At 47.0% G+C, this 17,406-nt stretch overlaps 1 protein-coding gene across 11 annotated transcripts in view; it reads right to left on the reverse strand.

The window, feature by feature from the left end:
- The window catches only part of LOC143940418 (E1A-binding protein p400-like), a 303,118-nt gene extending 286,063 nt beyond the window's left edge, over positions 1-17,055 (reverse strand). For 4 of the 11 annotated variants that reach the window (XM_077461754.1, XM_077461752.1, XM_077461751.1 and 1 more), the window contains exon 1: positions 16,827-17,054. The gene's annotated coding sequence lies outside the window, so the exon portion shown is untranslated. Of the gene's footprint in view, positions 1-16,826 lie in introns of all 11 variants that reach the window. The other 7 variants (XM_077461753.1, XM_077461747.1, XM_077461749.1 and 4 more) reach the window with 3 other exon arrangements.
- Between the last annotated feature and the right edge of the window lie 351 nt (positions 17,056-17,406).

The following is a 17,406-nucleotide window of genomic DNA, read 5'->3' on the forward strand; positions in this document are numbered from 1 at the left end:
TAATGACGGCGGCTGGCCAGCAAGTGGTTAAATTGTCATACAAATATATATTTGAAATCAAATCTTTATTTTTATTTTTTTGGAAAAACATGGTATGGGTGGTTTTCTGCCAGTCACAGGCTCTGCCATGCCCCTCTAGCCAGTGTCTTAGCCCTTGTACACACGGTTGGAGATTCCGACAACCAAATCCGTCGGATTTTGTCCGACGGATCTTGTCTGAAACTGTTGCATACACACTGTCGGACAAAGTTGTCGGAAAATCCGATCTTTCACAACGTGATGACGCAATTTTGTTACGATGGGACTACATTCAGGCTAGTAGCCAATAGCTTTGATGTAGGAATTTGATCTGAGCATGCGTGGCACTTTGTCCGATCGGAATTCTCTACACATGATCGGAGTATGTCCGACCGGAGCATTTTGTCGGAAAATTTGGTCCGACGGATATTCCGACGGAAACAGTCTGATGCAGACCACACACAGTCGGAATATCCGACAAAACGCTCCGATCGGACACATTCCGTCGGAATCTCCAATCGTGTGTACAAGGGCTTAGAATACATCAATCTACATGTAATATCTCGCCCCCGTTGTGCTTAGCTGGTTAGTGGGCATGAAGGAAGAGGGAGGAAGGGAGTGGCCAATCATTTACCACTGTGTATACACCCACATGTGTGACTCTAAAGTCATATGGGCTGCTCAGATGTAATAAGGAGGAAATGCTGATCATGGAAACTCACTGAAAACTGAACATGTCCAGAGCTGCTAATACTGCTTTGCAAAATCCCTAGCTGAATTGGGGACTTGAACAGAATGGGGAGATACAGAGCAGCAGGATCAACTAGTTTTTTTTTGCAGAATACAGAAAACGAAACTCAAAGTGACAGTGAGTGTCAACAGCATGTACTACACCATTTATTCATAGTTTTTTATGATGTGGGTTTATTGTCACTTTAACTTTGCAAATCTCTCCTCACAGTAATCTAATATTTTTGTTAAAGTAGATGTATAGGCCCCCGACCTCCCTCTGGCAAGTGTGGGTTGGCTTTAACTGGTTTCTGGAGCGATCCCGGGTCCAATATTCTTTCTCTCTTGTGCTTCTTTACCTTTACTTTACTCTTTGTCTTTCCTCTCTGTTCTCTTTCTTCTCTTGTCATGTTTTCTAAGCCCTCCTTAGTTGTCTATCGATGCCCAGGACTATTTAAAAAAAGAGTTATTAAAAAGGAAAAGTCCAGCCTGAGCTCGTTTGGCTGGGCTTCTCTTATGGGTCACAGGATTGCAATCCGTTTTGCACTCCTGTGACCCGTTTTTTAGCAGAGAGCGAGCTGAAGTCCGCTCTCTGCTGACATCACAGGAATCAGTGCAGGCACCGCGTCATCACGACAATAAAGTCTGGATCCGCCAGGTGCCTGGACTGACACCCATCTCAGCCTCTCAGTGAGGGACTGAGACGGCCGCTCCCCGTCCCCTCCACAGCTCAGAACTCCAGTGAGCGCAGGGGGGCAGAGTGGAGAGATGCTGACTGACAGTCTGCAGCTCTCTGCTCAGGGAGCTGTGAGAACCGAGCCATCGGCGGTGTCCGATCACTCAGTTCTCAGTGCAGAGGCAGCGGGGGACAGATGCAGCATTGGACTGATGCTGCATCCAACTAGGTAAGTATGATTGTGGAAAAAAAAGCACATACTTCTTTAGGATACCGGTCGTGGCTACTTTTGCTCTCTATGGGGTCATCCCCAAACTATATGTATGTTGCACTCAGGATTCTGTTCTTGTTTACCTACACATCCCCTTGTTTGTTTATGCTGTTTATTTTGTTTTCTTTATGCCGCCAGTCATAACCCTGCTTGGGCAGAATAGGGGCTTTTAGTACTATTGTATGTGTTAATGATATACCTGTAATCAAAAATCATTGAACCAGAAAGTAGAACTATAGGCAAAAATTTTTTTTCCATTTTGAATAGAGTAACAGAGGGTTATAAGCCCTGTCATTTTTCAAACAGAAGTGAGAGGAAATTACACCGCGATTTTGCCACGATTTGCAGCAGGCAGTCAAAACATTCCTATCCCGAACGGCAGCAGCTCCTAAAAGCCTATGTGTACATTAACACATACAGTAGATATAAAAAGTCTACACACCCCTGTTAAAATGTCAGGTTTCTGTGAAGTAAGAAAAAATGAGACAAAGATAAATAATTTCAGAACTTTTTCCACCTTTAATGTGACCAATAAACTGTACAAATCAATTGAAAAACAAACTGTTGCATACATACTAGAACATACAACTGTTCTAGTAGGTCCTTCCTGACATTTTCTTTGTCGCATCCTGCAGGAAAATTCATGATCCGCAGAGAGTTTTCAAAGCATCAGAAGGAAATCAAGGGGTTAAATGTGTTCCCTGGGAGGTGTTTCCAACTGTGGGGGGACTGTACTGACTGGAGGAGGAGAGAGATCGTGATTCCTGATCACTAGGAACAGACAATCTCTCTCTACTCCCCTGTCAGAACGGGGATCTGTTTGTTTACATTGACAGATCCCCATTCTGACTCTCTGTGGAGCGATCGCGGGTGGCCGTCAACTTAGAGGGGATTATGAACAGCTCTAAATACCAGTGAATATTGACACAAAACCTTCAGGCTTGTGCTAGAAAGCTGAACATAAAGTGAAACTTCATCATTCAGCATGGTAGCGACCCAAAGCATACATCCAAATCAACAAAGGAATGGCTTTACCAGAAGAATATTAAAGTTTTGGAATGGCCCAGTCAGAGCCTAGACCTGAATCCCATTGAAAATCTGTGGGGTAATCTGAAGAGAGCTGTGCACACGAGATGCCCTCGCAATCTGACAGATTTGGAGTGTTTTTGCTAAGAGTGGGCAAATATTGGCAAGTCAAGATGTGCCATGCTAAAAGACTGTTACCCAAAAAGAGTGAGTTCTGTAATAAAATCAAAAGGTGCTTCAAAGAAGAGCTGTGTCTGAATAGACGAGCTGTCTGATGAGCTCTCTCTCCCGACATAAATTTATCTCATGTGAAAACTTCTCCCCGATAACAGATGAGCGAAGCACCAGAGAACACTAAGCCCTTGTACACACGGTCGGAGAATCTGTCGGAATGTGTCCTATCGGAGCGTTTTGTCGGATAATCCGACTGTGTGTGGTATGCATCGGACTGTTTCCGTCGGATCAAATTTTCCAACTTGACGGAAATATTTTCCGACAAAATGCTCCGATCGGACATATTCCGATCATGTGTAGAGAATTCCGATCAGACAAAGTGCCACGCATGCTCAGATCAAATTCCTACACCAAAGCTATTGACTACTAGCCTAAACGTAGTCCCGTCGTAACGAAATAACGTCACCACGTTCTGAACAATTGGATTTTCCGACAACTTCGTCCGACCGTGTGTATGCAACAGTTTTGGACAAGATCCGTCGGACAAAATCCGACGGACAGAATCCGTCGGATTTGGTTGTCGGAATCTCTGACCGTGTGTACAAGGGCTTAGAGCTTTGGAGATAGATAAGTAATTACTGCAGATATGTGCTTTGCTCAGATTCCATGACTGAGGTTTACAACCACTTTAAAGTGCATGTTGAGGCAAAATAACAAAAATATACAGTGCATCTGGAAAGTATTCACATTGCTTCACTTTTTTCAACATTTTGTTATGTTACAGCCCTTATTCCAAAATTAAGTCATTATTTTCCTCACAATTCTACAAATAATAACCCCATAACAATGTGAAAGAAGCGTGAATGAAATCTTTACAAATGTATTTAAAAAAAATTAAAAAATCACATGTACATAAGTATTCACACTCAAAATTGAGCTCAGGTGCATCCTATTTCCACTAATCATCCTTGAGATATTTTTTCAACTTGATTGGAGTCCACCTGTGGTAAATTTAGTTGATTGGACATGATTTGGAAAGGCACACACCTGTCTGTATAAGGTCCCACAGTTAACATGTCAGAGCATAAACCAAACCATGAAGTAAAAAGGAATTGTCTGTAGACCTCCATGGCAGAGATCTGGGGATGGGTACAGAAAAATTCCTGCAGCATTGAAGGTGAGCACAGTGGCCTCCATCATCCGTAAATGGAAGAAGATTGGAACCACCAGGACTCTTCCTAGAGTGGCCCACCCGGCCAAACTGAGCAATCGAGGGAGAAGGGCCTTAGTCAGGGAGGTGACCAAGAACCCGATGGTCACTCTCCAGCAATTCTCTGTGGAGAGAGAAGAACCTTCAAGAACAACCATCTCTGTAGCACTCCACCAATCAGGCCTGTATGGTAGAGTGGCCAGACAGAAGCCATCCCTCAGTAAAAGGCACATGACAGCCCACCAGGAGTTTGCCAAAAGGCACCTGAAGGAATTTTAGGGAGTTCACTTCATATGCAGTTCTGTGTGCTTTTTTTCTGCACTAAAAATGCATGCAGTGTTTTCAATGTATTACAATGGCTCTAGTTCACACCAATGCAGTCAGTTCCAGTCAGTTTCTGCACTGGAACCTGACTGGAACTGACTGGACTGGTGTGAACTAGAGCCACTGGAATACATGGAAAACACAGTGAATGCATTTTTTAGGGCCAGTTCACACCACAAAAATGCACTCTGGATACATTCCGGGTCAGTTTTTGCTTACAGTTCATACCACATGCAGTTCCAGTGCGTTTTTGATACAAATTTGCTAGAGTCCAGTACAGTTCTGTGCAGAAAAAAATGCAGCACGTTCTACTTTTTTTCTGCACTGGAAACTGACTGCACTGGTGTGAACTAAAGACATTGGAATACATGGAAAACACTGCATGCATATTTAGTGCAGAAAAAAAAGCGCACAGAACTGCACCTGGTGTGAACTAGCACAAAGAGAAACAAAATTCTCTGGTCTGATTAAACAAAGACTCTTAAACTCTTTGGAGTGAATGGCAAGAGTCATGTCTGGAGGAAACTTGGCACCGCTCATCACCTGGCCAATACCATTCCTACAGTGAAGCATGGTGGTGGCAGCATCATGCTGCAGGGATGTTTTTCAGCGACAGAAACTGCGAGACTAGTCAGGATACTTACCGTATATACTCGAGTATAAGCCAAGATTTTCAGCCTCTTTTTTGAGGCTGAAAGTGCCCCCCTCGGCTTATACTCGAGTCATCGCCGTCTGCCTGCCCGATCAGCGTGTCGAGCAGACAGACGGCGGCCATTCTACTATTCAAAAGCCGCGCCTCCCTGTCTGTGATAGGCGGAACACTCAATTTCCCAGCAGTTAGTGGTCCGCCTATCACGGACATCCGCTCATCCTCATACTACGGACGAGGATGAGAGGATGTCCGTGATAGGCGGAACACAGACTGCTGGGAAATTGAGTGTTCCGCCTATCACAGACGGAGGCGCGGCTTTTGAACAGTGGAATGGCTGCCGAGGCGCCGACGCCGGCTGTCAGACGAGAAGAGCGGCGATCCTGGCATGGCGGAAGCACACAGGCTCGGGACGCAGGCGGGACGCAAGCTCGGGACGCAGGCTCGGGACACAGGTAGGCTGGACACACAGGGATGGACGGACACACAGGGATGGACGGACACACAGGGATGGACGGACACACAGGGATGGACAGGCATGTCTCACCCTCGGCTTATACACGAGTCAATAAGTTTCCCACTTTTTTTGTGGTAAATTGGGGGCCTCGGCTTATATTCGGGTCGGCCTATACTCGAGTATATACGGTATGTACATGTGATTTTTATTTTTATTTTATTATTATTAAACTTGCAAAGATTTCAAACAAACTTCTTTCACGTTTTGATTATGGGGTATTATTTGCACAATTTTGAGGAAAATAATGAATTTAATCAATTTTGGAATAAGGCTGTAACATAACAAAATGTGGAAAAAGTAAAGCACTGTGAATACTTTCCGGATGCGCTGTAAAGAAGACACAGGACAGCTCTCCATTGCCGACAAGATCAACAGATATTTTTTTCACTAATAAGACATGTAGACACAAATTCTGTGGCATCTCTGCACAAAGAATGCTGGTGCTTGTGATGGATTTATGTACAATATAGTAGAACTAAAGAAAAAACGTTTCCTTTTTTTTTTTTGGATAGTGTACCGAAGGGTTATAACATCTAAGGTTTGTTTTTTTTTGTTTGCCATCTGTGTCCCACTGGGGAGATTACTCTTTACTTCCTGTCCCATAGCCAAACAGGAAGTGAAAGGAAATCTCTTCAGAGTGAGGGGTTCCCTGTTTGTCAGCAAAGTCATCAGAACTAGTGCCCCATTGGAAGATTTCCTTTCTATTCCTGATTTGGTGACAACCCAAAATTCTGGATTTTCTTTCAGGACAGGACAGTAAGGCTGGATTCACACCTATGCATTTTTAGTGCTTTTTGCATTTTGCAGATTTGCATTACAGTCCATTTAACCACTTCAGCCCTGGAAGAATTTACCCCCTTCCTGACCAGAGCACTTTTTTCGATTTGGCACTGCGTCGCTTTAACTGACAATTGCGCGCTCGTGCAACGTGGCTCCCAAACAAAATTGACGTCCTTTTTTTCCCCACAAATAGAGCTTTCTTTTGGTGGTATTTAATCACCCCTGGGGATTTTATTTTTTGAGCTATAAACAAAAAAGAGCGACCATTTTGAAAAAAAAAACGCATTATTTTTAAAATTTTGCTATAATAAATATCCCCCAAAAATATCCATAAAAAAAATTTCTTCCTCAGTTTAGGCCGATACATATTCTTCTATATATTTTTGGTAAAAAAACAAACAAAAAAAATGCAATAAGCGTTTATTGATCGGTTTGCGCAAAAGTTATAGCGTTTACAAAATAGGGGATAGTTTTATGGCATTTTTATTCATTTTATGAATTTTTTTTTTAATAGTAATGGCAGTGATCAGCGATTTTTATCATGACTGCGACATTATGGTGGACACATCGGACATTTTTGGGACCACTGTCATTTATACAGCAATCAGTGCTATACAAATGCGCTAATTGCTGTGTAAATGACTGGCAGTGAAGGTGTTAACCACTAGGGGGCAGTGTATGGGTTAAGTGTGCCCTAGGGAGTGTTTCTATCTGTGGGGGGGGTGGCTATGTGTGACATCACTGATCTCTGCTGCCGATCACAGGGAGCAGAGACCAGTGACACTGTCACTAGGCAGAACGGGGAGATACTCGTTTACATTAGTATCTCCCCGTTCTTCTTCCCCGTGAGGTGATCGCGGGTATCCCCGCAACCTGATTCACAGAGCCTGCTGCGGGCGCGTGCCGGTGGCCTCTTAAAGAGCCACGTATAGGTACGTTAGTTTGCCTGTATGAGCCCTTCTGCCGACGTATATCAGCGTGAGGTGGTCGGCAAGTGGTTAACATGGTTTCCCATGGAACACATTCTGTAGTACAAATCTGCAAAATGTAAAAGGCACCAAAAATGCATAGGTGTGAATCCAGCCTTAGAGAAGGCAAATTCCACTAACGGGAACACAGACAGCAATAAAAACCCAACAGGTGTTCTAACAACTCTTTCTTGTATGGAAGTCAGCACTGAGGTCAGAGTGTCCATTAGAGGTCGACCGATATATCGGCCGATATTTGCCGTTTTTAAATTAATCTGCATCAGCCGATTGTGCTGTTAAAAAAGGCCGATTATATCTTCAGCGAGACTTGCAAATGATTTCTGTAATAGAAGTCAATGCAAGTTCCCTGAGTCTTCAGTGAAGTGACTTGTTTCCTCTCTGGGCAGTCTGCCAAGAAAAGAGCAAAGAGCTACAATGTATATACTTCTGAATGAACTGAGCTCTGTGTGTAGAAGTTCTCAGTTTAACCATTTAAAGACTAAATCTTTTCTGACACGTGATGCTTACAAGTAAAAATCCTGTATTTTCTGCTAGAAAATCACTTAGAACCCCCAAAAATTATATATATTTTTTTAGCAGAGACCCTAGGGAATAAAATAGCGGTTGTTGCAATATTTTATGTCACACGTTATTTGCGCAGAGGTCTTTCAAAACGTAATTTTTTTGGAAAAAATGCACTAATGATTAAAAAAAAAAAAAAAAAAACTAAAACCGTAAAGTTAGCCCATTTTTTCATCCAAAAGTTTTGATTACCTGTTTTTGTGTATTTAATATATAGTTTTTTTTGTTTTTTTTAATTAAATTAAGCATACAAGTGAACTGATTGGAGGTTTGTTATGTTTAAATGTAAGAAATTTTCTGCATCGATTATTACTTAAGGCTGCTTTCACACTGGAGCGAGCAGGCGTTGACAGTAAAATGCTGCTAGTTTTAAATGCTGCGAGTTAAATGTGCCCATGAAGCGCCGCTGCCAAATTGCATTGCAGGCGCTTCGGCAGTGGTGCCCATTCATTTCAATGGGCAGGAGTGGTGGAGGAGCGGTATACACCACTCCAAAGATGCTGCTTGCAGGACTTTTTTTTAACGTCCTGCCAGCGCATCGCCTCAGTGTGAAAGCACTCGGGCTTCCACACAGACTGCAGGGGAGCCGTTTTGCAGGCACTTTACACATGCTTTTTTTAGCCTAAAAGCACCTGAAAAACATCCCAATGTGAAAGGGGTCTAGCTGTTAGATTTTATGAGATGAAGGGAAGAAAAAAAGAAAATAAATAAAATTGGCCTAACATATCGGCCAAAAAAATTGGCATCATATATCGGCCATCGGCTGCTGCGATTTATAAATATCGGCATCGGCCAGTGAAAAACCCATATCGGTCGACCTCTAGCGTCCATACCTGGCACTCTATCCTCAATGCAGTTCAGTAGCACTGACCTCCTTGCCCAACAGCCACACCTGTCACACAGACAGGCCAAGCAGCTGAGGATCTTTGCTTTCGACGCCACCGACGTATGGCATAGTTTGGCAGCAGCAGGTAATTTTATACACCTTTCCATCTGCTGTAGCATTTGTATAAGTCTGAGAAGCCAGCTGCCAGGTGGAAGCCTGTACAGCTTCCCAATTGCTTACATGCACCTTTGGTTTGTTCACCCTCCCCGCACAGGCACCCTGCCATGTAACACATGCTTTTCTGTCCCACCTGCAGACCCAGGACTGACGTGGTGGGTGCCACCAAGTAGAGGGAAGTGGGACCAGCGAAAGTCCATTTTTTTAATCTCTCCTACCAAGTATGAACCTGGAAGCAATGTGTATTACATCCCTTTGGGGTGAGCAGTCATTTCCCTCAGGGAAGAGTTTGAGCTGTGCTCCATTAGCTTCAGTAGAGGACTGGCAAGATATCAGGGGTCTAAAAGACCTCTGATGTCTCATTAAGGAGAACCTATCACACTCAAATAGTATGACATAAAGTCCCCTTTAGTGAAAAAAAAAAAAAAAGTTAAAAAACAAAAACAAAAAAAAAAAAAAAAACACACGAGCACTTAAAAACCCCCAAAAAGTTTGAACTCCATATACATATAAACAAAACACATAATTTATATTGGGGGTGTACATGTACAAATATGTTGATTACACTACACATTACATATCACTGCACAAGCTGGAGGGAGAGCAATAATTTGAATAAGTTGAATAATGCACTTGGCTTGTAAGCCAATTACATACCTCCTGAAGTCTGACTGAAACACTTCTAGGACATTGCTAGGAGAATCCCAGTGTTACTTCTCACCTCCACAATCACAGGAACAAGGTCATTCTCAATCCATGTGACGGGATACCCTGGCGGAGCCGACTGTCTGCTCTAAAGAACGGTACTGGGGTGATGCATGCAGCTGCAAGCATCACCCCTGGTAAAACCCCTTGAAGCAATATCTGTAAGTTTGTGACCGATGCCGATGCTTCAAAAAAAAAAAAAAAAAGATTTATATCGGCCCCACTGATAATTGGTCAACCCCTAGTTCAGGCCAGTGCTTGCAGTTCCAGTGCGTTCCAGTACCAGGAAAAAAAAATAGAACATGCTGCATTTTTCCTGCACTTGAATGCTGTGAAATGCATCAAAAATGCACTGAAATGCACATGTCCTTATTTAAGGTTAAGAAAAAAAAGAGGGGGGGAAATGTACTGGGCTGCATCAAAAACGCACCAAAAATGCACATGCAGAAAAGCATCTGGAACGCATCTGGACGGATTAAAAAAACAAAACAAAAAAAACAAACAGTAACAGCCAGCCATCTTTAACCACTTGTCTACTGGGCACTTAAACACCCCTCGTGCCCAGACCAATTTTCAGCTTTTGGTGCTCTCACACTTTGAAGGACAATTACTCAGTCATGCAACACTGTACTCAAACAAATTTCTTGTCCTTTTTTTCCCACAAATATAGCTTTCTTTTGGTGGTAGTTGATCATCTCTGGGTTTTTTATTTTAAAAAGACCGAAAATTTGTGAAAAAAAAACGAAATTTTCTTTGTTTCTGTGATAAAATTTAGCAAATTATAAATTTTTCTTCATAAATTTTGGCCACAATTTATGCTGCTACATATCTTTGGTAAAAATAACACAAATTAGTGGATATTATTTGGTCTTTGTGAAAGTTAGAGAGTCTACAAGCTGTGGTGCGAATTGCACAAAATTGATCACATCTGATGTACTGGTGGCGAATCTCATTTCTTGCGACTCGAACAAGCCAGGAAAGTACAAATACCCCCCAAATTACCCCTTTTTTGAAAGACATTCCAAGCTATTTAGTAAGAGGCATGGTGAGGTTTTTGATGTTGTAATTTTTTCCCACAATTCTTTGCAAAATGAAGAATTTTTTTTCTCCACAAAATAGTCATATTTCTCTCGCATGGCATGTGTATACCACAAATGACACCCCAAAATAAATTCTGCTACTCCTCCTGAGTATTACAATACCACGTGTGGGACTTTTTCACAGCCTGGCCACTTAGAGAGGCCCAAAATGCAGGGAGCACAGTCACGTGTTCTAGGAGCATAAATTACATATCTAAATTGTTGACTACCTATTACACTTTTGAAGGCCCTGGAGCACCAGGACAATGACACGTGACACTGATGTGGCATGGATGACAGATGGCACTGATATGTGGCACTGATGACACGTGACACTGATGACAGATGACACTAATATGTGGCACTGATGACAGATGGCCCTTATACGTGGCACTGATGACACGTGGCATTAATACGTGGCACTGATGACAGATGGCACTAATACATGGCACCGATGACACGTGACACTGATGAAAGATGGCACTGATATGTGGCATTGATGACACGTGACACTGATAACAGATGGCACGTGACACTGACAGGTGGCACTGACAAATGGCACTGATACATGGCACTGATGACAGATGGCACTAATATGTGGCACTGATGACACGTGACACTGATATGGCACTGATGGCAGATGGCACTTATACGTGGCACTGGGGACAGATGGCACTGGGACAAATGGCACTGGGGACAAATGGCACTGGCAACTGCAGTTTTTTATTTTTGCGCTATAAACAAAAATAGAGCAACAATTTTGAAAAAAACGCATTCTTTTTTACTTTTTGTCATAATAAATATCCCCCAAAAATATCTAAAAAAAAAATTTTTCCCTCAGTTTAGGCCGATACGTATTCTTCGACATATTTTTGGTAAAAAAAAAAAAAAATCAAAAAAATAAATCGCAATAAGCAATTATTGATTGGTTTGCGCAAAAATTATAGCGTTTACAAAATAGGAGAGTTTTATGGCATTTTTATTAATAATTTTTTTTTTTTTTACTAGTAACGGCAGCGATCAGCGATTTTTATTGTGACTGCGACATTATGGCAGACACATTGGAAATTTTTGGGACCATAGTCATTTATACAGCAATCCCTGCTATACAAATGCATTGATTCCTCTGTAAATGACACTGGCAGTGAAGGGGTTAACCAGGGGGTGGCAGTGTAGGGGTTAAGTGTTCCTAGGGGCGTATTACTAACTGTGGGGGGCTGGGCTTTGTGTTAGTGAATACTGATCTCTGCTCCAATCACATGGAGCAGAGATCAGCGTCACTTGTTGCTAGGCAGAATGGGGAGATGCCGTTGTAAACAGCTGCCCCGTGAGAAGATCGCGGGTATCCCCGTGGCGATCGAGTCCACGGGACCCGCGACCGGACTCACGGGGGTCCCAAGCGGCACGCGAGCGCGCCGCCGGCGGTGCGCACGCGATGGCAGGGCGGCATATAAAAATGGACGCCAATATGCCTGCCCGTGCCATTCTGCCGACGTACATCGGCATGCGCCGGTCGGAAACTGGTTAAAGCGGAGGTCCATCCACTGCTGCCAAATTAAAAACCAGCAGCTACACATACTGCAGCTGCTGGCTTTTAATAATAGGAAACTTATCTGTCCTGGAGTCCAGCAATGTTGGTACCGCAGCTGATGTTTCTGTCAGCTGTCGGGTGCTGCCGCCACCATTGTGGGTAAGGGAAATTGGCAGTATAGCCTTATGGCTTCACGCCGGGAACCCTACTGCGCATGCGCAAAGCTCCTCTCCTCGAGGAGGAGGGAGCCGAGCCGTGACCACTGTCAAAGACACATATCCTGTCCCCGCTCCCCCCGAAAGGTGCCAATTGTGGCACCGGAGGGGGACAAATTAGCAGAAATTAGCGCTTTAACATCATTGTACAATTTTTCCAATCTGCCTCCTTTTTATAGCAAAAAACAAAAAAATAAATAAATAAATAAAAAACCTATACCAATTAAATACCACCAAAAGAAAGCTGTATTTGTGTGATAAAATGTGATATACAGTTGCATGACGATGCAATAGCCAGTCAAAGGATGGGGTAAAACCTTCCAGATGACAAGTGGTACACTATGTCTGTTATGTAGCGCTCTGTCTGCCTGTGTACAGTGAGGCGCGCACGGGCAGTGCATTGTACAAGTTTGGAAATGCCAAGTTGACTGCACATGAGTGATGTCATCTCTACCCAGCCAATGACTGAGTCCGGTGAGTGATACTTGTAAGATGCCAGTGGGGCGCTCCACCACCAATACCAGTGGACGGAGGGTGCGTAGAAATAAAAATGTAATTAATATTCAGGCCTGAAATGATTTTTCAACTGCATGCAAAAAACAAAAACATAAATAGCAGCAAAAGAGTTAAATATGAATGCTACTAAAAATATGTTTCATTTTACCAAAGTGGTCCCAATAGACAGAAGCATCTGTCAGGGGAGAGAAGGGGAGAGAAGAATCTGTCAGGGGAGAGAAGGGGAGAGAGGGATCTGTCAGGAGAGAGAAGGGGAGAGAAGGATCTGTCAGGGGAGAGAAGGATCTGTCAGGGGAGAGAAGGATCTGTCAGGGGAGAGAAGGATCTGTCAGGGGAGAGAAGGGGAGAGAGGGATCTGTCAGGAGAGAGAAGGGGAGAGAAGGATCTGTCAGGGGAGAGAAGGGGAGAGAGGGATCTGTCAGGAGAGAGAAGGGGAGAGAAGGATCTGTCAGGGGAGAGAAGGGGAGAGAAGGATCTGTCAGGGGAGAGAAGGGGAGAGAGGGATCTGTCAGGAGAGAGAAGGGGAGAGAAGGATCTGTCAGGGGAGAGAAGGGGAGAGAAGGATCTGTCAGGGGAGAGAAGGGGAGAGAGGGATCTGTCAGGCGAGAGAAGGGTAGAGAGGGGCCTGTCAGCGGAGAGAGAGAGAGAGAGAGAGGGGGGCCTGTCAGGAGAGAGAGAGAGAGGGGGGCCTGTCAGGGGAGAGAGAGAGAGGGGGGCCTGTCAGGAGAGAGAGAGAGAGGGGGGCCTGTCAGGGGAGAGAGAGACCTGTCAGGGGAGAGAGAGAGAGAGAGAGACCTTTCAGGGCAGAGAGGGACCTGTAAGACCCCTTTCACACCACATCGCCCTTTGCGTCGGCGGTAAAACGCCGCTATTTTTAGATTTGCGGCGCATTTCGGCCACTAGCGGGGCGCTTTTACCCCCGCTAGCGGCCACGAAAGGGTTAAAACCGCCGGCAATACGCCGCAACAGCTGCGTTTTGCCAGCGGCATTACAGCGCTGCCCCATTGATTTCAATGGGGAGCAGAGGTGGAGGAGCGGTAAACACGCTGCTCCTTCACCGCTCCAAAGAAGCTGCTGGCAGGACTTTTTTCTGACGTCCTGCCAGCGCACCGCTCCAGTGTGAAAGCCCTCGGGGCTTTCACACTACACACAATAGTGCAGCTTGTTTAGGGCGGATTGCAGGCGCTATTTCTAACGCAATATGGCGCCTGCAAAACGCCCTGGTGTGAAAGGGGTGTAAGGGGAGAGAAGGGGAGAGAGGGACCTGTCAGGGGAGAGAGGGGGAGAGAGGGACCTGTCAGGGGAGAGAGGGGGAGAGAGGGACCTGTCAGGGGAGAGAGGGACCTGTCAGGGGAGAGAGAGAGAGACCTGTCAGGGCAGAGAGGGACCTGTAAGGGGAGAGAAGAACCTGTCAGGAGAGAGAAGGGGAGAGAGGGACCTGTCAGGGGAGAGAGGGGGAGAGAGGGACCTGTCAGGGGAAGAGAGGGACTTGTCAGGGGAAGAGAGGGACTTGTCAGGGGAGAGAGGGACCTGTAAGGGGAGAGAAGAACCTGTCAGGAGAGAGAAGGGGAGAGAGGGACCTGTCAGGGGAGAGAGGGGGAGAGAGGGACCTGTCAGGGGAAGAGAGGGACTTGTCAGGGGAAGAGAGGGACTTGTCAGGGGAGAGAGGGACCTGTCAGGGGAAGAGAGGGACCTGTCAGGGGAAGAGAGGGACCTGTCAGGGGAAGAGAGGGACCTGTCAGGGGAAGAGAGGGACCTGTCAGGGGAAGAGAGGGACCTGTCAGGGGAAGAGAGGGACCTGTCAGGGGAAGAGAGGGACTTGTCAGGGGAGAGAGGGACCTGTAAGGGGAGAGAAGAACCTGTCAGGAGAGAGAAGGGGAGAGAGGGACCTGTCAGGGGAGAGAGGGGGAGAGAGGGACCTGTCAGGGGAAGAGAGGGACTTGTCAGGGGAAGAGAGGGACTTGTCAGGGGAGAGAGGGACTTGTCAGGGGAGAGAGGGACCTGTCAGGGGAAGAGAGGGACCTGTCAGGGGAAGAGAGGGACCTGTCAGGGGAAGAGAGGGACCTGTCAGGGGAAGAGAGGGACCTGTCAGGGGAAGAGAGGGACCTGTCAGGGGAAGAGAGGGACCTGTCAGGGGAAGAGAGGGACCTGTCAGGGGAAGAGAGGGACCTGTCAGGGGGAGAGAGGGACCTGTCAGGGGGAGAGAGGGACCTGTCAGGGGAGAGAGGGACCTGTCAGGGGAGAGAGAAGCACCTGTCGGGGGGGCGGGGTGAGAAGCACCTGTCGGGGGGGCGGGGTGAGAAGCACCTGTCGGGGTGAGAAGCACCTGTCAGGGGGTGAGAAGTACCTGTCGGGGGGGTGAGAAGTACCTGTCGGGGGGGTGAGAAGTACCTGTCGGGGGGGTGAGAAGTACCTGTCAGGGGGGGTGAGAAGTACCTGTCAGGGGGGGTGAGAAGTACCTGTCAGGGGGGGTGAGAAGTACCTGTCAGGGGGGGTGAGAAGTACCTGTCAGGGGGGTGAGAAGTACCTGTCGGGGTGGTGAGAAGTACCTGCCGGGGGGGTGAGAAGTACCTGCCGGGGGGGCGGGGTGAGAAGCACCTGTCGGGGGGAGAAGCACCTGTCGGGGGGGTGAGAAGTACCTGTCGGGGGGTGAGAAGTACCTGTCGGGGGGGTGAGAAGTACCTGTCGGGGGGGGGGGGTGAGAAGTACCTGTCGGGGGGGGGGGTGAGAAGTACCTGTCGGGGGGGTGAGAAGTACCTGTCGGGGGGTGAGAAGTACCTGTCGGGGGGGGTGAGAAGGACCTGTCAGGGGAGAGAGAAGCACCTGTCAGGGGAGAGAGAAGCACCTGTCAGGGGAGAGAGAAGCACCTGTCAGGGGAGAGAGAAGGACCTGTCAGCGGAGAGAGAAGGACCTGTCAGCGGAGAGAGAAGGACCTGTCAGCGGAGAGAGAAGGACCTGTCAGCGGAGAGAGAAGGACCTGTCAGCGGAGAGAGAAGGACCTGTCAGCGGAGAGAGAAGGACCTGTCAGGTGAGCGAGAGAGAGACCTGTCAGGGAGGAGAGAAGGACCTGTCAGGGAGGAGAGAAGGACCTGTCAGGGAGGAGAGAAGGACCTGTCAGGGAGGAGAGAAGGACCTGTCAGGGAGGAGAGAAGGACCTGTCAGCGGAGAGAGAAGGACCTGTCAGGTGAGAGAGAGAAGGACCTGTCAGGTGAGAGAGAAGGACCTGTCAGGGAGGAGAGAAGGACCTGTCAGGGAGGAGAGAAGGACCTGTCAGGGAGGAGAGAAGGACCTGTCAGGGAGGAGAGAAGGACCTGTCAGGGAGGAGAGAAGGACCTGTCAGGGGGGAGAGAAGGACCTGTCAGGGGGGAGAGAAGGACCTGTCAGGGCCTGTCAGGGGAGAGAGAAGGACCTGTCAGGGGAGAGAGAAGGACCCGTCAGGGGGGAGAGAAGGACCCGTCAGGGAGGAAAGAAGGACATGTCAGGGGAGAGAGAAGGACTTGTCAGGGGAGAGAGAAGGACTTGTCAGGGGAGAGAAGAGTAGGACATGCCGAGCAGCCGGCTCTATCACAGGTGTGAGGATGAGGGCAGGCTACATCACCTAGATTAGAATATGTCACATAACGGTCCGCTCTGCCCAGCCAAGGATGCTGAAGAGAAGTGACAGGAGGGAGCTCCGGAGATGACAGCACAGGAGAGCCGGGCCGGGAGGGGGCGGTGCAGGCCCTAAACTCACTGAGGGAGGTAGGCTTCTCTTCACTGACAGGCCTCAGCACCAGGGACAGCGGCCAAATCCAGGAAAAACATCCCGAATAACCCTCCCCTCCCCCTCTAGGACCCCGCTGTGTACACTCACCTGTCTCCCCCATCAGTACCCGCAACGGGCGCTGCTTTCCACTGACAACAGAGCGCTGTACGGAAGCCCGCACAGGACAGATGACCCGCAGCCGCTACGCATGCGCACAGCCTTGTTTCCCAGACAAAGGCATCAGCTGAGATGGTCCGAGCCTTCAGGACGGGAGGAGGGGGATGACAGCGGTTGTCATCTACACATGGATGTGGGAGGGGGACCAGAAGAACAGAAACACCGCTGACGTCATAAAACCACAACATTTATCTGAGCTGGGATGTGGTGTCATACATCTGCCAAGTAGCAATATGTGTCAGCTCCACTAGGGAGCATTATTGAGCATTTCAAGCTGAAGTTTACTGTCTATATATAGATATATATAGAGATCTATATATATCTATATATACACAGTGGCAAGAAAAACGATGTCAGCCCCTGGGAACAGGGCTGGTGCAAGGATTTTTGACACCCCTAGGCGAAACTTCATTTTGTCGCCCCCGCCCCTCCATTGGCCCCGCCCCTCACTGAGATTTTTGTGGCAGTTCTTCACCTGTTTCTTCAGCCATGGTCCACGGCCCACGCCTGC

The sequence above is a fragment of the Lithobates pipiens genome, unplaced genomic scaffold (assembly GCF_037356315.1).
Source record: "Lithobates pipiens isolate NorthernLeopardFrog02 unplaced genomic scaffold, aLitPip1_a1.2 Scaffold_3, whole genome shotgun sequence".
Taxonomy (NCBI): Eukaryota; Metazoa; Chordata; class Amphibia; order Anura; family Ranidae; genus Lithobates; species Lithobates pipiens.